The sequence below is a fragment of the Tamandua tetradactyla genome, chromosome X (assembly GCF_023851605.1).
Source record: "Tamandua tetradactyla isolate mTamTet1 chromosome X, mTamTet1.pri, whole genome shotgun sequence".
In the NCBI taxonomy this organism is placed as follows: Eukaryota; Metazoa; Chordata; class Mammalia; order Pilosa; family Myrmecophagidae; genus Tamandua; species Tamandua tetradactyla.
Genome location: NC_135353.1, coordinates 154,357,384 through 154,384,466, shown reverse-complemented (window position 1 = coordinate 154,384,466; position 27,083 = coordinate 154,357,384). Strand labels below are relative to the sequence as shown.

The 27,083-nt window shown below is 38.7% G+C and overlaps 1 long non-coding RNA gene across 1 annotated transcript; it reads right to left on the bottom strand.

The window, feature by feature from the left end:
* Positions 1–1,811: 1,811 nt before the first annotated feature.
* Positions 1,812–26,645, bottom strand: LOC143670878 (uncharacterized). Its single transcript, XR_013169468.1, has 3 exons — positions 26,491–26,645; positions 3,885–4,098; positions 1,812–2,004 (listed from the first exon to the last, which is right to left on the bottom strand). It is a non-coding gene; the product is annotated as an uncharacterized LOC143670878 (long non-coding RNA).
* Positions 26,646–27,083: the final 438 nt, after the last annotated feature.

The following is a 27,083-nucleotide window of genomic DNA, read 5'->3' as shown; positions in this document are numbered from 1 at the left end:
GAGTTTGGGACAGCCCAATGACTGGCTTTGGCCAATAGCATATGATGGAAGCAACGTGGTTCTGGTTCCAAGTTTGAATCTCAAGAGGTCTTCACATTTCTGCTTGCTCTCTGGCATCCCATATGAATAAGCTCTGGGTATACTGTTAGAGGATGAAAGAGCATATGAAGCAGAGAAGAGCTGTCACAGATGAGATCCCAAAGATGAGAGAGAGCCTAGCTAAGATCAGCAGAGCTGGCTTGGCAGTTGACTGCCTGTGCATGAGTGAACCCAGAAGACACCAGTAGAAATGTACAGCTGAGCATAGATCAATTTTCCAATCTGCAGATTTGTGAGCTAAATGAATGGCTGTTGTCTTAGGTATTTTTGTTTTGCTATGCAACAATAGCTAGCTAATCCATATTGTTTCTCTTTTAACTACACACATTCTTCCTTGGAAATCTAATCCAATTTCAGAGACTTCAATTATCATTTCTATATTGAATGACTCCAGATTACTTTCCCTGGCCTTGACTCTGATTTTTCCTTCAGCTCCATCTTGAATTTGTAACTCCATATTGAATACTCCATCTGAATGTCATGTGAACATTTCAAACTCAGTATTTCCAAAACTGAATTTGTCATCCTATATCTAAGCCTATGTCCTCTCTTGACATTTCCATTTTTGTTGGTGGTACTACCATTCTTTTAGTGACCATACTTGAACCCTCAGTGTCATCTGTGATTCCGCTTACTTCATCCAGTAGTTAGATGATATTTTTAAAAGTATCTTTTTGTCATCTTTCTTCTCAATAGAGTTATAGAATTGCTAACCCAGCAATAAATTCTTCACAGGTCTCCTACCTGTGGCTTCTACATCCTCAAATTAATCTTATATACTAATTTAAGATTTAATCTCCTAAGATAAAGAGTGATGGGTTCACTCAGCTTATTCACTACAATCATTTTTTCCTTACTCCTGCTACCTCCAACTTCTGGGTCATATCCATTGATTCTCTCCATTGATTGTCTTTTCTCTTGAGTGTGGGCCATGCTTTCCTATTCCTTCATGTATTACACTTGATTTTAGTCAAAAAGCCAAGAAGCAACCCTTCATGTATTGGTTTATTAATGCTGCCAGAATGCAATATACCAGAAATGGAGCAGCTTTTTTTCTTTGCATGGGCAGGCACCGGGAATCAAACCTGGGTCTCTGACATAGCAGGTAAGAATTCTGCCACTGAGCCACTGTCATACCGCCCTGGAACAGCTTTTAAAAAGTGAATTTATTAAGCTGCAAGTTTATATTTCTAAGACCATAGAAATGTCTGAACTAAGGCATCCAGAGAAAGATACCTTGACTCAAGAAAGGGCTGATGATGTTTGGGGTTTCTTTGTCAGCTGGGAAAGAACATGGCAATGTCTGCTAGCTTTTTCTTCTGGCTTCTCATTTCAAAAGGCTTCCCTGGGGGCATTTTCCTTCTGCATCTCTGAAGTTCTTTTGTCTGTGCCAGCTCCAAAGCTTTTTTTCCCCGAATGGTTCCCTCTTAAAGAACTCCACTAGGCAACCCCACTTTGAATGGGTAGATATGCATCTCCATGGAAACCACCTAATCAAAAGCTCCCACCCACAATTGGGTGGGTCATAGCTCCATGGAAACAACTTAATAAAAGAGATCCCATGCAAAATTATTGAATCAGGATTAAAGAACATGGCTTTTCTGGGGAACATAACAGTTTCAGAGTGGCCACTTCATATGTCTAACATTTTGGATTGTGTCCTAGTATTCTAGTTTGCTAGCTGCCAGAATGCAACACACCAGAGACGGGTCGGCTTTTAATAAAAGGGATTTATTTTGTTGGTTCTTCAGAGGAAAGGCAGCTAACTTTCCACTGAGGTTCTTTCTTATGTGGAAGGCACAGGATGGTCTCTGCTGGTCATCTCTCCAGGCTCCTGGGTTCCAACAACTTTCCCCGGGGTGACTTCTTTCTGCATCTCCAAAGGCCTGGGCTGAGCTGCAAGTGCTGAGATGAGGAATGCGGAGCTGCTTAGCTTTGCTACATTGCGATCTCTCATTTAAGCACCAGCCAATTAAGTCAAACGTCACTCATTGCAGCAGACATGCCTCCTAGCCGACTGCAGATGTAATTGGCAACAGATGAGGTTCACGTACCATTGGCTTATGTCTGCAGCAACAAGACTAGGTATGCTCACCTGGCCAAGTTGACAACTGAATCTAACTAACACACCTAGACATTGTAAATTATATTCTGAAGAGACTCTGGATCCTGTTCTGTTCCTCCAAGGAGCACTGATTTCTGTTTGTTTTTTGCAGGCATTTAACTTGCCTGAGCTCAAATTCCAAACACTGACTCCTCTGTGGTGGGTAGCCCCTGAAAACTCTGTCCAGTTTCTTTTTTTAGGTACAATTTTTTTAAAGCTCATGGCTGCGCTTCTTGGGGTCTGCTCTGTACGTATGTACTTCTAGGATCAGCCAGATATTTAGGCAGAGTCTAAGCACAGAACTTAAAATACTTCCTCTATGGCCCTCTTCTTTCAGAGATTCTCACCCCCACCCTAGCCCCGCACTCTATCCTCTGGTTCTTTTAGTCAGCAGTGCTGTATATTTTGGCTTCTCCACTTGGAGCACACTGCGGCTTGCCTTAAGGCAGAAAGTGCAAGATAAACATGGTAAACGCACACAAAGCTGAGGTGTTCTTTCACGTGTTGACCCCCTCTGACATATTTCTGCTTTTATTTGTTCTCCCATTGCTTTGGGTAGGGTTTTAAAATTTTATCTAGTGTATATAACTAGAAGGGTTGGTCAGATAGGAGCTACTTGAACATTATCAGGAGCAGAACCACTTCACAGATTTAAAATTTTATATGATTCTCCATTGAAGTCTGTGGACCAGACCTAGGTCTTGGTATCCATTATGGGCTGTACCTAAATGGATTACCCATTCTTCTCCACTTGTGCTTAGCACTTTCTTGCCTCTGAGCTTCTGTTCACTCTCTTCCTTCCTGTTGACATTCTCTTCCCTTTCTTGCCTATTAAAATATTACTCATCTAGGCTGGAGGGAACTGCCTGAAAATGTAGAGCTGTGTTCCAGGCACCATATTTCTTGAAGACAATTGTATAATGATAGAGCTTTCACAACGTGACTGTGTGATTGTGCAAACATTGTGTCTGATGCTCCTTTTATCTACCTTACCAACAGACGAGTAAAACATATGGAATAAAAATAAATAAAAGGGGGAACAAATGTTAAAATAAATTTAGTAAATTGAAATGCTAGTGATCAATGAAAGGGAGGGGTAAGGGGTATGGTATCTATGAATTTTTTTCTGTTGTCTTTTTATTTCTTTTTCTGAATTGATACAAATATTCTAAGAAATGATCATGATGATGAATATGCAACTATATGATGATATTGTGAATTACTGATTATATATGTAGAATGGAATGATAATATGTTAAAAATGTTTGTGTTTGCTTGTTATATTTTTAAAAAATTTAAAAATTAATTAAAAAACATATTACTCATCTTTCAATTGTCCCAGGCTCTTAGGCCTCTGTCCTGCTCTATTAACATATACTCCCTAGATTATCTCATCCAGGCCCATGGCTTTAAATACTATCTCTATATCAAAGATTCACAAATCTATATCCTCAGTCCTTTTGCTTTCATTGAGCTCCAGATTTGTATATTTAACTGCTTACATATCTCCACTTGGATGTTCAGTAGACCTCTCAAATGTAACATGGTCAAATTAGAATTGTAGTTTCTCTCTCTCCTCAACTTCACCCCTTCCCCACCCAGCAAATCTTCTCAGTTTCAGTAAGTATCACAACCATTCATAAGCCAAAACCTAGGAGTCACCTTTAATTCATCTACTCACCTTATATCCAACATACAATCCATCAGGAAGTTCTTTTGGTTCTATCTTCACAATAGACCTTGAATCTATTCACTTCTCCTTAGTCCATCTCCTACTGTTGGAATTTAAGTTGTCATCTTCTCTCACCTGGACTCTCTCAGTAGTCTCCTGAGAGGTGTTCTTGTTTCCATTCGTACCTCCTACAATTCATTCTCCATCCAGCAGCCAGAGTGATCTTTAAAAAATGTAAACCAGATCTTTTACCCTCTTATTCAATCCTTCACTGACTTCCCAAAGCACTTAGAATAAAATCTAACCCCCTTCCTCAGGCCTACATGTCTATCCATTTGATTTCATCTCCTGTCACTCTTCCGTTTTTCTCATTATACTCTGAACACATTGGCCTTATTTCTGCTTCTCCATGTAGCCAAGAGCTTTCCCTTTCCCTGGAATACTCTACCCCCAAGTATTTATTTGCTCATCATCTGTCCTCCTTGTTAGATTGTAACTCCAGCAAGTTCAGGGAACTTTTCAGTAAATTTTTCTTGAAAGAAGGAATGAATTCAGCATCACTGCCAATTTCTCCAGAAAGCCTTTCTTGTACCTCTCTGATGGAAATGCCATGTCTCTTTTGGCATTTACACCTCCCATCTCATGTTACAGTCGTTTGTGTATATGTGTTATCTTCCCAAATGAACTAAGACATTGGCATGGGCAGAGACTCTGCCTGATTCATCTGTGCATTTTCCACAGGGCCTTGAACAGAGCAATGCTGATAAATCTTAACTGAACAAATAAATAACCAAGTCAATATTTATTTCTATCAAAGGGGAGTGTTATTAACATTAAGAACAGTGCCAAGAATTGTCAGTTACACTGCTGCTACATTCCTTTGGAATTAGTGAAACATTTCATTTTATGAAATCTTTTTAAAATGGTTCTTAATGTTTTAGTGCTTAATTAGAAATGGTTGAAACTACTGAAATATTCTGATTGAGGTACATTTGAACAACACTGCCTGAAATGTTCATGCAACTAATATATCTAAATGTTCTAAAAACATACCAATGAGTCATGGCTAATTTAGTGAACAGAATTCTGTGGGTACATTCTATATAATGGATAGGTAGCAATTATAGGGCCATACTCATAAAGTTTGAATGGTGAGTTTTATCAAAATCCATTTGAACATAATTCCAGTCCCTGAAATGGAAAAGTTTCTACTTTAATTATACCAACCTTAGACCCGAACCTTAAATAGACTGCTTTTTTATGATCTCATCTTCCTTCTTGGCTCCATTTTACTTATTCTTTCTAGTTTTTCAGCCCTAGCTGCTGAAATGTGCTTTTCCATAGTACCTTTTCCAACTTCTACACAGCATCTAAACTCATTCACCAAGTCCATTAATGTTATAACAGCTTCACCTCAGAGAGAAATACTTTTTAAAGTATTTTTTTCATCTAATAGAACTATCCACGTGTGTTATTGCCATAATTTGATGGTCATTTTTGGTTATTTTTACTTGCTTATTTTTAACTGTTTCAATAGTAAGAGCAATATTTTAATTCATGGGTCATTCATTTGGGGCATTGTTCACTTATTTCCATTGCATCTAATTTTGCATTTTGCACATATTCTGTTGTATTTTGCAGAAGGGTTTCAATACATTTAAAAGAGAAATGGAAGCACAGCCAACATTAAAAGATATATGATTGAAAACCATGGACCAAGGTAAATGAAACACAAAATTAAGATGCGTCTAATCTTGAACTGAAAAAGACATTGCTCATAAATGACAGCAGTGTGGAACAAAGTATTAAATATTTCAAGACCACTGATGTCATTGTTATTTGCATAAAAACATTTGACTGAAGATGAATAATCTTTCTTCTCTTCAAGTTATTTTGTAGAAAAGATTTTTCCCTTCCCATGAAAACTTTCATTACTATTCATCTTTTTATCCTGGTGGCTAAGCTCTTAGAGTAATAAATAAAAGCCCCTGTAACCTGAAATTCTTAAGTTAAAGTATTATCCTTGTGTATTTATATCAGAGGAGGCTTATCAGTTAGGATGCTTTTGATTGTTAAGAGCTCAATACCCAACTGAAAATAGCTTAAGGAGTAAGGCATTTGTTAATATATATAATAGGAGGGCTAGGGGGTAGGGCCATTGCAAGGTTAGTTAATTCAGTGGCTCAAAAATGTCATTAAGAATCCAGGCTCTTTCATATTTTTGCTCTGCTGTTCTCAGAAAATTGGTCTGGTCCTCTGGCTTGTCCCATCCTGGTTGCAGGATGTCTGTAACAGTTCTGGCTGTCATATGCAGACAAAACAGTAGCCCACTGAAGAGTAGGGACATTTCTCTTCACAGTTCTTCTTTTTATCCAGGAGAAAAATTCCTCTTGTAAGCTCCTTAACTCACAAATTTCCCCTCATGTCCCATTGGCCAATATTGGGTCACATACCCATGCCCTAGCAGCAAGGGAGCCTGGGAAAGCAAATATCTGTCATTTTCAGCCTTCAAGGCCTAGAGCACCTTCAAGGACTTATATGATCCTCCTTCTCTCTCATCTCCTACCACCCTCTCCCTTGCTCTATCTGCTCCAGCCACACTTGCAGCCTGACTGTTTTTGTAGCAGGCCACGCGTACCTCAGAGTCTTTGCACTCACTATTCCCCCAGATATCTGCATGATTTACTTCCTCATATCTTTAAGGTCTCTGGTCCCATGTCACTTTATTAGAGAGGCCCTCCCTGACCACTCTAAAATAGTAGCCATTACCTACACCCTTCATTATTCCCTATCCCCCTTCCCTGCTTTAATTTTCTTCATAGCACTTATCGCCAAGTGACACACACACACACACACACACACACACACAAGTCTCCCATGACTAGATTCAGTTCCACCAGAACAAGGCACATGGCATGTATTCAACACATTAATTTTATGAAAGAATAAGTGAAGCTGGTCTCTATTGGAAGGGAATTGGAAGGGAAGATGGATGGGGAAAAGCAATTCCTTGTTTGTGTAGGCAATCAACAGTTTTGGCCACAGAAGAAGATGCCAATAAGAGCACCATTTTCTCTGTGAACTTTAGCCCCTTGAAAAGGGAGGTCTGCAGTGAAAAATGCTCACATTGATCCAAATGACAGCACATACTATTTGGGAACCATACATCTAGGAGAGTTGCCTCTTTTTTGCCATTAAAATAACTGAACTTGAAAGTGACAGCTCATCATACCAGGTCAGTTGGTAAGAGAAGGATAGGATGCTTGTTGGCGCGAATGGAGGAGACAGAAAAGTTTACCTGGGTGTGGCCCAGTAGTGTTGTCTCTCCTTCGTTGGCAACCTACCAAGTATTAGTGTCTAACACAATTTTAGACACTAAGTAGATTGTCAATAAACAAAATCAATCGACTGGGGTTTTTTTGTTAATTTTTAAATTAAAAAAATAATATGACAAGAAAGAAACACAAACATTCTTAACATATGATCATTCCATCCTACATATATAACCAGTAATTCACAATATCATCACATAGTTGCATAATCATCATCATGATCATTTCTTGGAACATTTGCATCAATTCAGAAAAAGAAAACAAAAACAGAAAAGAAAAAGATTATACATACCATACCCCTTACCCCTGCCTTTCATTGATCACTAGCATTTCAAACTAATTTATTTTAACATTTGTTCCCCCTATTATTCATTTTTATTCCATATGTTCTACTCATCTGTTGACAAGGTAGATAAAAGGAGCATCAAACACAAGGTTTCCACAATCACACAGTCACATTGTGAAAGCTATATCATTATACAATCATCATCAAGAAACATGGCTGCTGGAACACAGCTCTGCATTTTCAGGCAGTTCCCTCCAGCCTCTCCATTACATCTTGAATAACAAGGTGATATCTACTTAATGCATAAGAATAACCTCCCGACTCTGTTTGGAATCTCTCAGCCATTGACACTTTGTCTCATTTCCCTCTTCCCCCTTTTGGTTGAGAAGGTTTTCTCAATCCCTTGATGCTGAGTCTCAGCTCATTCTAAGGTTTTTCTCAATCCCTTGATTCTTAGTCTCAATTCATTCTAGGATTTCTGTCCCACGTTGCTAGGAAGGTCCACACTCCTGGGAGTCATGTTCCACGTAGACGGGGAAGGGTGGTGAGTTTGGTTGTTGTGTTGGCTGGAGAGAGAGGCCACATCTGAGCAACAAAGAGGTTCTCTTGGGGGTGACTCTTAGGCCTAATTTTAAGTAGGCTTGACCTATCCTTTGTGGGGTTAAGTTTCATATGAACAAACTCCAAGACTGGGGGCTCAGCCTATAGCTTTGGTTGTCCACACTGTTTGTGAGAATATCAAGGATTCAACTTGGGGAGGTTGAATTTTCCCCTGTTCTCACCATTCCCCGAAGGGGACTTTACAAATACTTTTTTATTCACTGATCAAATCACTCTGGGATTTATCGGGGCATCACTCTGGACAAACCAACAAAATCTCATGTCCTACTCAAGGTTACATATACTTATGGTGTTCAATTAAGCTATCTACATAAGTTATATTAGGAGATGCACCAGTCAAAGTGTAGATTTGTACCAAATAAACATTTTTTGCTTTAGTCTCACACATAAGTTGAAATTTTAAAATATTAATTACTATCTATTTTCAGTACCCTGCAGTAATGACATTCCTTTGTTCTTACTCATGCAAAAACATTTTAAAAATTTGTACATTTAGTCACTAGAATTGATTGTTTTTGGCTTTGTGAATGGGTCCCCAGAAGCTTTAGGAAATGGTCACATCAGAATGTACTTTCCATGGCTAACCTGTCTTTGAGACTTCTATTTCTCAGACATATATAGATTCAGCAATTGCTGCTAATCACTTGCTCTTTCATGGTGGTTAAAAGCTTTCTAGACCTACGTGAACCTTGGCAATTTAATAGGAAAGAAAAGAAGATCATTCCAGTGGAGATGCAGTTACCTGCCTGAAGGCAAGTGATATCAACAGTGCTATATAACCATCCTTCCTTAAGAAATTATACCCTCATACGTAAGTGTTTAACACATCCCTATACATAAAGTCTGGTTAACCCTGCTGTTTTATTTCTGAAGGCTCCATTTCTATTCTCCAAATGCATTGTAGATATTTTGCTGGTTGGAATCTGTTGTGTACCCCAGAAAAGCCAAGTTCTTTAATCCTCATTCAATATTGCTGGGTGGGAGCTTTTTTATTGTTTCCATGGAGATGTGACCCATCCAATTGTGGGTGGTAACTTTTGATTAGATGGTTTCCATGGAGATGTATCTCCACCCATTCAAGGTGGGATTGCTTACTGGAGCCCTTTAAGAGGGAACCATTTTGGAAAAAGCTTTAGAACAACCAGAACCAACAGAGTCCACACAGCCAGAGACCTCATGGAGCTCCCTGGGGGACCTTCATGAAACACGAAGAGAGAAAGCTAGCAGATGTCCCCATGTGCCCTCCCAGCTGAGAGAGAAACCCTGAACTTCATTGGCCTTTCTTTAGTGAAGGTAACCTCTTGTTGTGCCTTAATTTGGACATTTTCATGACCTTAGGCCTGTAAACTTGCAACTTAATACGTTCCCCTTTTCAAAAGCCATTATTTCTGGTATATTGTGTTCTGGCAGCTTACTAACTAGAACAGGTATTGAGCAATTCTTGGTATAATGTTTGTGCACATATATGTATATATGTGTGAGAGTTTATGTGACTACTCTGGGTAGAAGACAGCTCATTTGGTGTTGAATGATTATCAGCAAATATATATTTGATGAAGTTTCAAGAAATTAAGTTTAAAAAAAAGAAAAGCAAAACCAGAAACAGCAAATCTTAATTGGATAGTATATAACAAAGATGGATTCTCAATATAATATAATTGCCTCAAGAATGTCAAGTCAGTTGTAGAGTTCTTGATAACAATCTTTCCCAAGAATTCTTGGCCACCCCCCCACCATAAATACAAAATCAAGGAAATTCATTCATAGGTTTCTCTAGTGCTATTATCACTGTACATCCTAGATATTCAGATGGGAACAGATTTTTAACTTTCTGGATGCTCAGGGCAAAACCTGGCCAGTAATTTATCAGCGCTCCATGGAAAAATGGTGAACCCAGACCGCTTTCCAGAATCACTGGAAAAAGGAATAGATAGGTGTTTAGTCTATTAAGCCAATAAAACGAAGTCTTTCAGCAAGGAACTAAATAATGTCCCAGAAAACTCCTTTTTGTCCTCATGACAAATTATGGGTAATTGGTACCATGCTTTCTCCAAGTCCAAAGAGTCTAGAGGGATTGCTGGATAAATTGAAAGTAGAGCGAACGCAAACAGACCTGAGGAAGGGACTTTATGATTTCATAATACTGTTTGCAAATCCTGAATTAGCAGAACACATTAGTACTGGGTAAACTGTCCATTTTCTGAACTCTTTGCACCTGCAGCAAAGGGTAGCTAGACCATTTGAAACCTCATAATTGGACCCCTGTGCCTTGGTTAGCCAGCTTCCTCTCATTCCATGAGCTTTGCTAATTTCTTTAGCTAGCTCTTTTTTTAGATACACAAGTTAAAAACAAATTTTTTTTTTCCTGCCTTACCCCTATACATCCTGTGGCTCCTCTCCTTGATCTGGAAAGGTGGCTCATGTTCTCCAAATTCCCACCCACAAGGCTCAAGTTTGTAGCCCCACCCATACCTTGGATGTCTATAAGATATGATTTCTAAAGTTGCAAAACAGATTCTGTAAATCATACGTGAAGACTGAGTTGCATATTCATAACTTTTCTGTAAATGATGAAGCAGAAAGTTTTGTCTTCATACTGCTGCTAAAATCAGGTCTTTTTTTGGCTAAACCACAGTAGTGTTTGGGAAGAAGCCTTGGGTTTGCATATAAGAATGACTGGGGTTTAGTTCTGGCTCCACTACTAGCTAGTGGCCCTAGTAAATCACCTAAACCATCTGGGCCTCAGTTTCCTGATTTGCAAAGTATGAGAGTTGGATCATCTCTAAGATATTTTCCTGGAGATATCTCTTTTTTTTTCTTTTTCTTTTTTTCCTTTTTGTATGCTGTACAGCGGGGTCACATTTCATTATTTTCCATGTGAGTATCCTGCTATTGTAGCACCATTTGTTGAGTTTCTTTCTTTGTTTTTTTTTTTCCACATGGGCAGGCACTGGGAATCGAACCTGGGTCCTCTGGCATGGCAGGCAAGCATTCTTGCCTGCTGAGCCACCATGGCCCACCCGAGATATCTCTTTTAATCTTCAACTATGTGATTCAAATGAAGAAAGAAATGGAAAATACCTGGCTTGACTTCATCCCTAATCTAGGAGACCCAGGAGGCCAATTATTTTTAAGTTAATTCTAGCTTGAACCTGGGGGTCCAATTATGTATGAGATCCTGACTGAGAATATTTTGGGTTCCGAAATTGAACTTTCAATTGGCTTTACTGCACCATTTGCTAAGAAAATGTTCTAATTGGTTGTGGAATGGCAGAGAGAGAGAGTTAAGAAAAGTGATGAGATGGGGCTGGGGAGAGGCATGGGAACAAATGTGATCAGGATGAAATGGTGGGACTGAAATCAGTAATCACTTCAGGGGCCATGCTGGGTCAGGAGCAAACGGTCTCTTTCCTTCAAGATGCTACTGGAAGCATTGGTTCTTCAGACTAAATGACATCCCTCTCCCTACCTCCCAGGATCCTTGTGTCCCCAGATCCTGGCACAGTGATTGATAAAAGGAAGCAACTGAATATTTGTTGAAGTGAATTTAAATAGTAACAGACCTAAGTCTTTATAGATATTTAATCATTGTTAAATATTGAGTGAGATTTCCTTCTCTGTATTAGAAGTGTTAAGTCTTTTAGACAATGCATATGGCTGACATTGCAAGTTGGTCTCCTGTAACTATTCTCTCATCTTGGGAACATGGCCACCCAGAATGAAGAGTACAGTTCCCTTACTACTCTGTGTAGCCAATGGGGTACTAGCAGAAGTGATACTTGGTAGTTTCCAAGCATCTTTCTTAAAATACAGTTGTTGTGTGACTTTTGCCTGTTATGTTATTTTGCCTTTCTCCATCTTGCATTCTAAAACATGGATGTGATTAATGAAGTTCTAGCTACCAATTTGGACCATGAGATTAAGGGTCACACCTTAGGGATGGAAGGAGCTTGTGTTTTCGAGAACTTCATGAAACAAGGCCTGAATTACTTACCTCTGAGTTTTTATGTGAGACAGAAATAAAATTTTATCTTGTTTAAGCCACAGTTTTTGGGGGTCTCTGTTATTTGCTATCAATCTAGTCTTAACTGATAGATAGAAATAATAGGATTTTAGGACATTACAGATGGAAGGTGGCTCAGTTGGAGTTCATGTAGTTCACTGCTCTTTTTTTTGGCATGGGCAGGCACCAGGAATTAAACCTAGGTCTCAGGGATGGCAGGCAAGAACTCTGCCTGCTGAGCCATTTTGGCCCACCCCACTGCTCTTTTTAAAATGTGTCTCCCAACATATATGTATTTCTACATCTATGCATACACACAAATAGGCAGATATATGATATGTATATCATAGGGAATTTTGTTCACAATGTTTTTTTTTTTGTTTCTTTCTTGGGTGTGCATGGGTAGAGAATCGAACCCAGGTCTCCTGCATGGCAGGTAAGAATTCTACAACTGAAGTCACTACTGTGTTTTCACAGCTTATGAACAGAGGTTAAATGATATACAAAGGTCAAAAAGGTAGAATGAGAATAAAGCCAGGTCTAAAACTCAATTCAGTCTTTTCTCTCTAACTCCAATTTCTCTATATAATGGTATACATCTATCAAAAAAAGTTTGTAACCAGATTCCTATTTCCCATTGACTTTAGTTACAGTCTTGTAGGTATTGAGTGATGTCAGCAAGATGACAGAGTTATAAATTCCCAGGTTCTGTACTGCTAAGCAATGTGGAAAAATCAGCAGAAACTGGCAGAACCAACTTTCTCAGAGCTCTGGAAAACAGTTAAAGTTCTGTAGTAACTGGGTGCATGATAAATCAAGAAAAAGCCAACTTGGGTGGGTCATGGTAGCACAGCAGGCAGAGTTCTCAACTGCCATGCTGGAGACAGGGGTTCGATTCCTGGTGCCTGCCCATAAAAAAAAAAGTCGACTTATAAATGATAAGGAAACCTCATGGCATAGATACTGGCCCTTCCCCAGTCTTTTTCCTGATTCAGTGAAATTGCTAGCCCATGCTTCCAGTGTAGGTTCCTGATTCCAATTTCCAGAGGGATCAGAGTATACAGATATCGCATGCATATCTGTTCCAATCCATCAGGTAGCATCCTGAAGGACTAATCCAGGACACTTACCGCTGTCATACTGGTCCCAGTACTTGCTCTGGATATAGAAGTGGGTGGCAGGGCCACTAAAACATCATAAGGAAATAACCAAACCAAAGCTGCCTGGAGCAAAGGATTATAGGCTGAGATATACAATAGTGTTTAGACAATAGGAAAGGCTGTGAATTTCCTGAGAGAAAATGGGCACATACCAAGTATGGTAGTTTGAAGCTGTTGTGCACCCCAGAAAAGATCATGTTCTTTTAATCCATTCCTGTGGGTATAAACCTATTGTAGGTGGGACCTTTTGATTAGGTTATTTCAGTTGAAGCTTGCCTCAGGGTGCATCTTAATCCTCTTACTTGAATCTTTTATAAGAGGATAAGACACATAAAGAAGCTCAGAGAAGCTCACAGAAAAAAGCCTCAGAAAAGCTGAGAGAGAACATACAGAAAACAGAGAGTAAGCCACTGAAGCCAAAAGCTGAAAGCAATTAAATCCTTGAGTGAAGAACCAGAAGTGACCAGCTATGTGCCTTCCCTGAATGCCAGCAGCCTGTCTTCAGATTGTCCTGTTGATGCCTCGAGTTGGACACTTCCATGGCCTAAGAACTGTAAATTATTAGTTAATGAATTCCAATTTTTAAAGCCAATCCATTTCTGGTATATTGTATTTCGTCATCTTTAGCAAATTAAAATGCCAAGTTTCCATATATTTGGAGGAACTGATAAGGTCACAACACATGCATGCCTAGCACAGGCTGAGTGCTCAGAAAATACCTGAGAGGACCCTATGCTTTTGTCTCTTGCTGTTCTTTAGGCCCACTTTAAGACTAGCTAAGTGCTAAAGGAAGGTATAAGCCAGACCCAATCTGCAAAGACTGGGAAAGGTGTTTTCTTTCCCTTTTTTGTGTGTTAGTTCCTGAAATTCAAGGTTGCCTTTGTTATAACACTAGCTGTACACAAACTTAAGGAACAGAGACTTCAGTAACTACATAAATCAAGGGATACAGTCTTTGCATAGTTGGAAAAATCGCTAAACAAAAAGATCGCTATAGCCTTTAATAATAAGAACAAAAAAATTCCAGCAAATCTGGGGAAAGGGGATAATCTTATTTCCAGAATTAACACATTAAAATATTCAAATGTCAAGATTTCAACAACAATAACAACAACAAAACTATAAGGCATACAGGAAAAGAAGTCCCATTCAATGAAAGAAATAAAATGACTGAAAACATAAATGAGGAAAACCAGACATTGGACATATCAAATAAAGACTTAAAAAAAAAAACTGTCCTAAATATACTCAAAGAGCCAAAGGAAAACATGGACAAAGAACTAAAGGAAATCAAGAAAATGATAAATGATCAAAATGCAAATTCCAATAAAGAGATAGAAATTATAAAAAGGAACCAAACAGGAATACTGGAGGTGAGAAGTAAAGAAACTGAAAAAAAAAATTCCCTAGAGGGAGACTTCTGGGAAGATGGCTGACTAGAGTAGCTCCAGATTACCCCTGCTCCACAGAAAAGTTAGAGAAGGGACAGGAGGGTAACTGAGGCAGCAATTCAGGAGTGCAGCTGACCTGGGAGTGCCTTCTGCACCACATGTGGCAGCCCTAGTTTCAGAGGCCGAGGAACTGAGAGGCAGAAAGCTGTAGCCTGGCACGGAGGTGTGGAGCTGCAGAGCCCGTGGAAGTGCACAAATGGGAGCAAAAGACTAGGAAGTAAGCCAGGCTGCGTTCCTTGGGCACACTACCTTCACCAGTGCAGCCCCGTGACTGGTGACTCACCCCACACCCCACACACCCGAACCCCATCACCTGCTCCCATTCTCCACACTCCAGGTGCCCCCATCCCACCAGGCCCCAGTGCACATAAGCTGCCCCCCATCCCCACCCCAAGTGCAGCCCAACTCACCTCTCCTGCACCCCTCCTGAGCACTACCACCTCCTTCCTGTGCCCTGCAGGCTATTGCCAGTGTATAAAGGTTGCAGGCACTAACCTCCATACCTAGAATACCCCCGCCCCTGCCTATAGTGTTGCACAGCCTCACCCCACCCTCCCTGACATCAGTGCATCCGTTTATAGCACTGCCAGGCCCACACACAAGCACACAGGCCCCCAATCAGGTCATTCAGCTCTGGGAAGTGCACTTTACAGCAGTCCTAGAACTGTGCATGTGCATAGCCCTCAGCCTCACTTCCCAGCTCTGAGAAAGTGCCAATCTGCACAGCCACATCTGCCCCCAATCCACAAAGGAGTAATGCCAACTTGCTGCCACATCTGTACGCATGTGCACAAAGGGCCCTGCAGCTTAGACCAGAGCACACCACGGTTACACCCCCCCCCACACACACACTGGTACACCTGGGCAACTACATCCTCCCTGGTCGCTGGGTGCCCATGTTCACAAGCATCAGCATAATATCCCAACCTGCGCCCATACCTGCCCTGAAACAAATCACTGTACTGACTGCTCCACCCTGTGCCCTGCTCCCTGTTGTACAACCATCCCAAAAACACAGGCCTTAGACTACTGAACAAAATCAACTCCCAAAGTAAATCAATCAAGATATTTACATGCCACGAAGCAGAAGACCACTAAGCATATCACAATGCAGACAGATACAACCCTGCCTAATGACCAAATTAAAACACCAGAGGAGACACAGACATTGGAAAAACTAATCAAAGATGTTCATACAACTCTACTTAATAAAATGAGTGGGATAGCAAATGATATAAAGGAGATCAAGAAGACCTTAGAAGAGCACAAAGAGGAATTTGAAGGAACAAATAGAAAAATAATGGAAATCACAGAGATTAAAGACTCTGTTGACCAAATTAAAAACATACTAGAGGCATACAGCACCAGATTTAAAGATACAGAAGAAAGAATAAGTGATATAGAGGACGGGATAATTGACTTCAAAGACTCAAAAGAGCAAGTGGCAAAAAAGATGGAAAAATTGAATGGGAACTCAAGGGAAATGATAGGCAAAACAAAGTGCACAAGTATAAGAATCACTGGTGTCCCAGAAGGAAAAGAGAGGAGTAAAGAGCTAGGAAGAATAGTTGAGGATATAATGGGGGAAAATGTCCTAACCCTCATAAAGGATGTATATATACAAGTCAAAGAAGCCCAAAGAACTCCAAACAGAATAAATCCAAATAGGCCTTCATCAAGGCACATACTAATTAGTCTGTCAAATGTTGAAGAGAAGGAGAAAATCCTGAAAGTAGCAAGAGAAAAGCAATCTACCACATACAAGGAAAATCAAATAAGACTGAGTTCAGACTACTCAACTAGCACCCTAGAGGCAAAAATGCAGTGGTATGATATATTCAAGACCCTGAAAGAGAAAGACTTCCAGCCAAGAATTCTGTACTCAACCAAACTGTCCTTCAAAATTGAGGGAGAGATTAAAGTTTTCACAGACAAAGAAGTCTTGAAAGAATTTGTCAACAAGAGACCAGCCCTACAAGCAAAACTAAAAAGAGTTCTGGTGGTTGAAAAAAAAAAAAAAACAGACAGGAGAAGGAGGTCTGAAGAAGGGCATAGAGTTGAAGAGTACCACTAAGGGTAATTTAAAGGATACAAAGAGGAAAAAGGAAAATAATATATAGATCTGACAAATAAAATAAAAAGATAAGATGATGGAATCAAGAAATGCCTTTTCAGTAATAATTCTGAATGTTAACAGATTAAACTTACCAATTAAAAGATACAGACTGGCAGAATGGATTAAGAAACATAATCCAGCTATATGCTGCTTACAAGAGACTCATCATAGACTCAAGGATACAAATAGATTGAAAGTGAAAGGATGGAAAAAGATTTTCCATGCAAGTTGCAACCAAAGAAAGCAGGAGTAGCCATACTAATATCGGATAAAATAGACTTTAAATGTAAAGACATCATAAGAGACAAAGAAGGACACTATATACTAATTAAAGGGTCAATTCACCAAGAAGATATAACAATTATAAATGTTTATGCTCCCAATCAAGGACCTGGAAAATACCTGAGACAGACATTGGCAAAACTGAAGGGAGTGATAGATGTTTCAACAATAATAGTAGAAGACTTCAATACACAACTCTCCTCTATAGATAGAAACCAGACAGAAGATCAACAAGGAAACAGAAAAGTTAAATAACTTGATAAATGAATTAGGTCTAACAGATATATATAGGCCATTGCACCCAAAAGCACAAGGTTATACATTCTTCTCTAGTGCTCATGAAACATCCTCCAGGATAGATCATATGCTGGGGCACAAAACAGGTCTTTATAAACTTAAAAACACTGAAATTATTCAAAGCACTTTCTCTGATCACAATGGGATGAAGCTGGATCTCAATAACCACCAAAGAACAAGAACATTCACAAATATATGGAGATTAAATAACACACTCTTAAACAACCAGTGGGCCAAAGAAGAAATTTCTAGAAAAAGCAGTAGCTATCTGGAGATGAATGAAAATGAGAATGCGACTTATCAGAACTTATGGGATGCAGCAAAGGCTGTGCTGACAGGGAAATTTATTGCCTGAAATGTCTATATTAAAAAACAAGAAAGAGCAAAAATCGAGGACTTAACAGCAAACCTGGAGGAATTTTGAAAAAGAACAGCAAACTAACCCCAAAGCAAATAGGAGAAGAGAAATAACAAAGATTAAAACAGAGATAAATGAATGGGAGAACAATAGAAAGAATTAATAAAATCAAAAGTTGGTTCTTTGAGAAAATCAATAAAATTGATGGGCCATTAGCAAGACTGACAAAGAAAAAGAGAGGATGCAAATAAACAAACTCAGAAATGAGAAGGGGTGGGTTACCATAGAGCCTGAAGAAATAAAAGAAATCATAAGAGGGTACTATGAAAAACTATACACCAACAAACTAGACAACTTAAATGAAATGGACAAATTCCTGGAGACACAAAAACAAGCTACATTGACTCAGGAAGAAATAGAAGATCTCAACAAACCAATCACAGGTAAAGAGATTCGATCAGTCATCAAAAATCTTCCTACAAAGAAAAGCCCGGGCCAGATAGCTTCACAGGGGAATGTTATCAAATATTCCATAAAGAACTAACACCAATCCTGCTCAAACTTTTCAAAAAAATGAGGAAAAAGAAATTCTACCTAACTCATTTTATGAAGCTAATATGATTTTAATATCAAAACCAGGTAAAGATGCTATAAGAAAGAAAAACTAAAGGCCAATCTCCCTAATGAAAATAGATGCAAAAATTCTCAATAAAATATTAGCAAATCTAATCCAACAGCACATTAAAAGAATTATACGCCATGAACAAGAAGGGTTTATACCAGGAATGCAAGGATGGTTCAACACAAGAAAATCAATTAATGTAATACAGCACATTAACAAATCAAAAGGGAAAAATCACATGATTATCTCAATTGATGCTGAAAAAGCATTCGACAGAATTCAGTATCCTTTTTTGATAAAAACACTCCAAAAGATGGAAATCAAAGGTAACTACTTCAATATGATAAAGGGAATATATGAAAAACTGATAGCCAGCATCATACTTAATGGAGAGAGACTGAAAGCCTTCCCCCTAAGATCAGGTACAAGACAAGGATGTCCACTGTCACCACTATTATTCAACATTGTGCTAGAAGTTCTAGCTAAAGCAATCAGGCAGGACAAAGAAATGAAAGACATTCAAATTGGAAAGGAAGAAGTAAAACTGTCATTATTTGCAGATGATATGATACTATACTTGGAAGATCCTGAGAAATCTACAGCAAAGTTACTTGAGCTAATAAACAAATTCAGCAAGGTGGTGGGACATAAAATAAATGTGCAAAAATGAGTAACATTTCTATACACAAGCAATGAATTAGCTGAGGAGTCAGTTAAGGAAAACATTCCATTCAAAATAGCAGCTAAAAGAATCAAATACTTAGGAATGAACTTAACTAGGGATGTAAAGGACCTGTACACAGAAAACTACATCACATTGCTAAAAGAAATCAAAGGAGATCTAAATAGGTGGAAAGACATTTCCTGCTAATGGATAGGAAGGCTAAATATAGTTAAGATGTCAATTCTCCCCACATTGATTTACAGATTCAACACAGTACCAATCAAAATTCCAACTACCTACTTTGAAGATTTGGAAAAGCTAACTACCAAATTCATCTGGAAGGGAAAGAGACACTGAATAGCTAAAAGCATCCTAATAAAGAAGAATGAAGTGGGAGGATTAACACTCCCTCTCTTGAAAACTTATTATAAAGCCACAGTGGTCAAAACAGCATGGTACTGGCACAAAGACAGAAGCATTGATCAATGGAATTGAATCCAGAGTGCAGAAATAGACCACAAAATCTATGGTCAACTGATTTTTGACAAGGCCCTAAATCCTCTGAATTGGGACAAAATAGTCTTTTCTATAATTGGGCATGGAAGAACTGGATATCAATAGCCAGGAGAATCAAAGAGGACCCCTATCTTACACCCTACATAAAAATGAACTCAAAGTGGATCAAACACCTAAATATAAGAAGTAGCAGCTTAAAGCTTCTAGAAGAAAATGTAGGGAAACATCTTCAAGACCTAGTAATAGGAGGTAGCTTCCAAAACTTTATACACAAAGTACAAGCAACAAAAGAAAAAATGGATAAATGGGAACTCCTCAAAATCAAATGCTTCTGCACCTCAAAAGACTTTGTCAAAAAGGTGAAGAGGCAGCCTACTCAATGGGAGAAAATATTTGGAAATCACGTATCAGACAAAGGTTTTGTTTCCAGTATATACAAAGAAATCATACAACTCAACAACAAAAAACCAAACAATCCAATTATAAAATGGGCTAAAGATATGAATAAGCATTTTTCTGAAGAGCAAATACAGACAGCTCAAAAGCACATGAAGAGATGCTTATTTTCACTAGCTATAAGGGAAATGCAGATCAAGACTACAACGAGATACCACCTCACACCTATAAGAATGGCTGCTATTAAACAAACAGGAAACTATAAATATTGGAGAGGATGTGGAGAAACTTGGACACTTATGCACTGCTGGTGGGAATGTATAATGGTGCAGCCACTTTGGAAAACTGTTTGGCGGTTCCTTAGGAAACTAAATATCAAGTTACCCTATGACCCAGCAATAGCACTACTTGGCATATACTCAGAAGAGCTGAAAGCAACGATACAAACAGACATTTTCACACTAATGTTCACAGCAGCATTATTCACAATCGCCAAAAGATGGAAACAAACCAAATGCCCATCAACAGACAAGGGATCAACAAAATGTGGTATATACATACGATGGAATATTATGCACCAGTATGACAACATGAAGTCCTGAAGCACATGACAAGATGGATGAGTCTTGAGGACATAATACTGAGCAAAATTAGCCAGACATAAAAGGATAGATACTGTATGATTCCACTTTTATGACCAGCATAAAGGTATAATCAGAGGCTTATAATATAGAATATAGGGGACTTAGAGATACATAGAAACTAGAGATAGGTGAACCGTTAGCTAATGAGGTTGAACTCCAATGTGAGGGAATAGATAGGAGTGAAGGTGATTCTCTAGTCAGTCTAGAAGTAATATTACCATATTGAAGATGAACAAGATTGAAAGGGGTTGTATAGACCTACGTGTCCCACGGACTCACACTAGAATTATGAATGAGTTCTCGTAAGAATTACTTCAAAGGTATGATTCTTGTCTAAAGAGTGTTTAAGTCCAGGGTACAGGGGGATGCATGCTATTGCATGCTAAGAGCTATGTTCAAAAGGAAACCATCAGCACTACCACAGCGACAGCAGAGGTAAACAATGGGGTGGGGGACAAGAGTTAAGAGGAGGTTTAGATTTCCTATTTGGTGAGGATGTGTTTATTGGTTTTCTGTCTCTTGGGAACAATGAAATCATCTAAAAAATTGAGAATGTTGATGGACTATGGACTTTGGGCCCTCTACATGATGCCCAATGAATGCAGGTGGCTGAAGGATGCACTGATGGAAAAGTAGATTGGCGAATGATGGTGTATACTTACAAACGAAGGTTGTGCTGCTACAAAAAGGAACAATGTTGTGAGGCAGGCAATGATGTGAATGAACATGTGGGACACTTGGTGAAACAAAAATAAGCCAGAAACAAAAAAACAACAATGGTATGGTCACCTTTAGAAAATGCTTATAAGAAAACAGGGGCCTAGATTGTAAGCTTTTAGAGCAGACATGTTAAGTCCGGAGTGGTGATTATTATTTCTGGATTTGGAGAGGCTGTTTTATATATGTACTCTGATATTTAGAGATAAGAACGGAGCCAAACAGGTTGGGGTTAAAATAATTCAGAACATAGGGGTAAGGAAGACAGTGTCTATATTTCAGAACCACACATACTTTATGAGACCAATGGAAGAAAGGTTTATTTGATCTGGAACTGAAATTTTCTGTAGTGCATAATCTAATTCAACCAATTTGTATAGCTCATTTGAATAACTGAAACACAGGGAGCACACAATAAGAAAGAGGTCTTTTAATCCTGTATAGATTATTGTAATGCCTGGAAACACCCTAGAGTATATTAAGCAGATAATCAAAAAGTATTGGAAAAGTCCCCTGAGGGAGGGTAGAAAGACTATGGAACTATTAAATCTTACCATCAGGGAATCCCCTGATACTGTGTCAAACTTTAGGGATACTGAAATCAGTAGGCCATGCCCTTGATCATGAGGCTTACCCTTATGAAGCTTATGTTGGTAGTGGAGAAGCTTAGACTACCTATAGACATGTCTAAGAGTTACTTCTGGAGGACCTCTGTTGTTGCTCAGATGTGGCCTCAGCCTCTCTAAGCCCAACTCTGCAAGTGAAATCATTGCCCTCCCCCCAATGTGGGACATGACATCCAGGGGTGAAAGTCTCCCTAGTGACTTGGGAGAGACTCCCAGGGATGAATCCAGACATGATGGCACCGTGGGATCAACAACTTCATCCTGACCAAAAGGGGGAAAAGGAGAATAATTAATAAAGTATCAGTGGCAGAGAGAGCTCAAATAGAGTTGAGAGGCTACTCTGGAGGTTGCTCTTATGCAAGTTTCAGTTAGACCTGGCTACCTATCATAACCTGCCAACCCCCAGCCAGGACCATTCCAGCCAATCCTAAAGAACACCTAGGGCAATATATAAGATTCCACAAGGGTTCCATGCACTAGAGTAACTTGCCAGAAACCTACAACCTCCAGATGGGTCCCTGGTCCAGATAAGTCCTGAAACCTAGCCCAGCCTCTCCAGAACATCAGATAGTTCCATCTCTGTACCCCATATTAGTGACAGACCTTTCCAATATCAAAAATTTAGAACTGCCATAGCCCAAACAACCCTAAAGAGAAGTATGGAAAAATCAAAGGTGATGGTGGAATTATACATAGAAGATAGGACTTAACAAATGAATATGAATGCTGAATCACTAAACTGATATCTCTTTCAGTCTCCAGTATTTTAGAGTAGCTAGAAGTAAAAACCTAAAATTGTAAAGTTATAACCCATGTCAAACTCTGAAATACGTTCTACAACTAATTGTGGTGCTGTGCTTTGAAATTTATAACATTTTTGTATATATGTTATTGTTCACAAAAAAGAAGGAAAAAAGTAGATTGTAATGATAAAACAGTATTTAAGCCCTCTAGCCTCCTATATTCTGAAGCAGCTAGAAGAAAAAATCTGAGCGGATCATATGGTAGCCCAGGACAAACTCTGGGATCTGTCCTGTAACCACTTATTGAAGAGTGCTTTGAAAACTATTGCTTTTTTATTTCTTTGCTTTGTATATATGTTATACTATACAATAAAAAAGTTAAAAAAAATTCCCTAGAGTATTTCAGTGCCAGATTGGAGTTTGTGGAAGAAAGAACCAGTGAGCTTAAAGAAAGGACAATTGCCATTATCCTGTCTAGGTACAGAGAGAAAAAAGAATGAGGAAAATTGAACAGAGCCAAAGAGACCTGTGAGACACCATCAAAGAAATAAGTATAAGGATTATAGGAGTTCCAGAAGACAAGAGAGAGAAAGTGGCATACACACTCACACACACACATACATACAAATATTTGCAGAAATAATGGCTGAAAATTCCAAATTTAATGAAATACAATAATATACATATCCAAGAAGCTCAAAGAATTCCAGATAGAATAAACTCAAAGAGATATACATCCAGACACATTATAATCAAAGTATCAATATGAAAGACAAAGCTCATCATGAAAGTAGGAAGAGAGAAGCAACATGTCATGAACAAGAGAGCCGCATTCAAAAGGATTAAGTGCCAATTTCCCACCAGAAACCATAGAGGTGAGAAGGCAATGGAAGGACTTATTTATAGTGCTGAAAGAAAAATATTGTCAACTAAGGATTCTATATCTGGCAAAATTGTCCTTCAAAAATAAGGGAGAGGGTGTGCCATGGTGGCTCAGTGGCAGAGTTCTTGTCTGCCATACTGGAGGCCGGGGTTCGATTCCCAGTGCCTGCCCATGTTAAAAAAAAAAAAGGGAGAGGGCAGTGCAACAGTAGCTCAGTGGCAGAATTCCCACCTGCCATGCTGGAGACCTGGGTTCAATTCCCAGTGCCTGCCCATGCAAAAAGAAAAAAAAATAAATGAAAGGGAGAGATTAAGATATTCCCAAATAAACAAAAGCTGAGGAATTTCATCACCACTAGACTTGCCCTACAAGAAACTCTAAACGGAGTCCTTCAGGTTGAAAGGAAAGATCAATAGGCAGTATCTTGAAACCCTATGAAAAAGTAAATATCTCTGGTAAAGATAACTACATGCATAAATACAAATGCCAGTACTATTATTTTTGGATTGTAACTCTACATTTTACTTCTTACATGATCTAAATTACGAGTTAATAAGAAGTAATTATAAATCAATGGTGTTGGGCACACAATGTATACAGATGTAATTTGTGATAAGAGCAAAAAAAGGGGGGGATGGAGTGGCATAGTTTGTGTATATTAGTTGGTATCAAATCAAACAGGATTGTTATAGATTTAGGATGCTAAATTTAAGCCCCATGGTAACCAAAAGAAAATATCTAAAATATATACACAAAATGAAATGAGAAGGTATTATAAATGGCTCTCTACAAAAGATCAAATAGATGCAAAAGGAAGCAGGAATGGGAGAAATAAAGTACAAAAAATGTATAAGAATTACAAACATCACATAGTATAATGGCAAAAGTAAGTCCTGCAGTATCAGTAATTCCTTCAAATGTAAATGGATTAAACTCTCCAATCAAAAGGCAAAGATTGGCAATTTGGATTTAAAAAGCATGATCTATCTATACGCTGTTTATAAGGAACTCACCTTAAATTCAAAGATGCTAATAAGTTGAAAGTGAAAGTATAGAAAAAATATTCCATGCTAATGGTAACCAAAAGAGAGCTAGGCTGGCTATTCTAATATCAGGTAAAATATATCTCTGTTGTAAAGGATGAAGAAGATTATATATAGATAAAGGGGTCAATGCAACAAGAAGACATAACAATTATAAGTATATATACACTATTTTAGTTTGTAAGCTGCCAGGTATATTGCATATACTAGAAACGGAATGGTTTTTAAAAAGGGAATTTATTAAGTTGCAAGTTACAGTTCCAAGGCCATGAAAATGTCCAAATTAAGGCATCCAGAAAAAGATACCTTAACTCCAAAAAAAGGGTGATGAAGTTTGGGGTTTCTCTCTCAGCTGGGAAGGCATGAGGGGACATCTGCTAGCTTTCTCTCCCAGCTTCTTGTTTCATGAAGCTCCCCCAGGGGTGACTTCCTTCTTCATCTCCAAAGGTCTCTGGCTGTGTGGGCTCTGAAGCTTTTTCCAAAATGGTTTCCTCTTAAAGGACTCTAGTAAGCAACCCTACCTTGAATGGCTGGAGACACATCTCCATGGAAACCATCTAATCAAAAGTTACTACCCACATTTGGGTAGTTCACATCTCCATGGAAACAATTCTAAAGATCTTACCCAGCAATAATGAATGAAGATTAAAGGACCTGGCTTTTCTGTGGTACATAATAGCTTTGAACCAGCACATGGACTAATGGCAGAATACAAAAATATGTGAAGCAAATATTGACAGACTTGAAGGGTGAAATATACAATTCCATATTAGTAGTAGAAAACTTCAATACAACACTTTTAATAATGGGTAGAGCATCTAGACATCAAATCAATAAGGAAATAGAAGACTTAAATGATACTTTAATAGACAGGCATTACCAGTTACATGTAGATAATCTCCTAGTGAATTGACTTGAATATTTGGTGAAAAAGAAAGCATTTCTTCCATATCTACTTAACCCTTAACTCCATGCTTGAAAATCTCAGTATTCTTCTTGGTTTATAAAGACATTTAATGGGCTCAGACAGCTGGATTGTAATATACTGTTTCACTGGTTGGTATAACTATATAACATATGACCTACCCTAAACTGAGCATCCTTTAGATTGATGAAAGAAAAAAACAGCTCCATATTTTATCAAGTCTATATGCCAAGTTTATTTACAACATACTTTTTTGTGGAATATATAATAAAGTCTGACAAAGGTGGTCATGGGAGTTGATGCAGTTTTCAGAAGCTATTATCTTACAAAGAAGCTGAGTTATTGGGAGATATCTTTAACTAACAAATGTATTAACAGTAATCAAGTGCAGAGGCAGGGAATTCTCTGAGTTCATGCTCCATTTCTTGCTAGTATAAGTCTTGGAACTATCATTGCCAGACATTATTCAAAAATCACATACATAATGATTCTTTTCTATCCAGAGACATGATTGGTGCCTCACATTACAGTAAAGTGAATAGTCATATATACCTAGAAAAGAAAAGAAACACCACCAAGAGATTGACTGTGGAATATGTCTGTGTGGGATAAGTTGCTTGTTTGGATTCTGATAAATTTAGAATTTGTGGGAATTTTACTTGTATTGAGCTGAAAATTTCCTTGTACAATCCTTAAGTTTAATTAATAGCATAGTATGGCAATACTGAGGGGAGTATATGTTTATCTGACTTGGGGTGGGGGAACGTCTAAGGACATAAGTTGTACTAAGGAAATAGTTCAAAAACATTTTAAGGTCAGGATCTCTTGAGAGTTTGATGAAATGTATGGCTCTGTATTAGTTAGGTTTCTCTAGAGAAACAGAATCAACAGGGAACACTCGAAAATGTAAAATTTATAAAAGTGTCTCACGTGACTGTGGGAATGCAGCGTCCAAAATCCACAGGGCAGTCTGTGAAGCCAACGATTCCAATGGAGGGTCTGGACAACTCCACAGGAGAGGCTCGCCAGCCGAAGCAGGAAGAGAGCCTGTCTCTTCTGAATCCTCCTTAAAAGGCTTCCACTGATTAGGTGAGCCTCACTCATTGCTGAAGACACTCCCCTTGGCTGATTACAAATGGAATCAGCTGTGGATACAGCTGACATGATCATGATCTAATTCTATGAAATGTCCTCATTAAAACAGACAGGCCAGCACTTGCCCAACCAGACAAACAGGTACCACCACTTGGTCAAGTTGACACATTAACCTGACCATGACAGGCTCCATCCCAAGAAAATATCTGTACACATGGTCACTGATATATATTGGGATAATTTGTTTAGCACCTTTCTTCTGGAAATTGCCTTCCCATTTGTATAGTTATCATGGGAGGCTTCATGCTGGTAAAACATGAGCTCACTCCTGGCTGGATCTGACTGGTTAGTAGATGATCACCTGACCCAAGATAAGACACTCAATGTCTTTCCGCAGGAAATTTTGGAACTGGAAAGGAGAAAGAGAG